This window comes from Bison bison, unplaced genomic scaffold, assembly GCF_000754665.1.
Source record: "Bison bison bison isolate TAMUID 2011002044 unplaced genomic scaffold, Bison_UMD1.0 scf7180017864144, whole genome shotgun sequence".
In the NCBI taxonomy this organism is placed as follows: Eukaryota; Metazoa; Chordata; class Mammalia; order Artiodactyla; family Bovidae; genus Bison; species Bison bison.
Window position 1 is genome coordinate 710,315 of NW_011494716.1, and position 382 is coordinate 710,696.

A 382-nucleotide genomic window follows, 5' to 3' on the forward strand; every position below is an offset into this window, starting at 1 on the left:
GGCTGAGCACTCAGGTCCAGTGAGAGGATGCGGGCAGAGAGTGTCCCCATGGACCCGCGAGGAGTTTCCTTGCCCAGTCGTGTGTGATGCTGGGCTGACAGGATGGGGCCCCCAGAGAAGAGTGTGCAGACGGGAGCCCTGCTCTCGATGTGAGCCGCACTGACTACCCAGGGCCAGGAGGGCAGCGGGCACAGCGCCAGATTCCCGAGTATCCCAAGGGGTCGGTGGGGCACCTCCCACCTCCATGAGTCATCAATTGTCTGGAGGGGAAGGGCTGGGGGGCGGTCTGCAGGGTCAGAGGTCAGGAAGACTGGCCACTGTCACCCTCAGCACCTCAGACAGGAGAGGACAGCGCCAGTTCCTCCCTGGTCAGCTCTCAGCA

At 63.9% G+C, this 382-nt stretch overlaps 1 protein-coding gene across 1 annotated transcript in view; it reads left to right on the forward strand.

Annotated features, from left to right (window-relative positions):
- LOC104988886 overlaps positions 1 to 382 on the forward strand; it is a 4,261-nt gene that overhangs the window by 1,037 nt on the left and 2,842 nt on the right. The gene's annotated exons all lie outside the window — the stretch shown is intronic.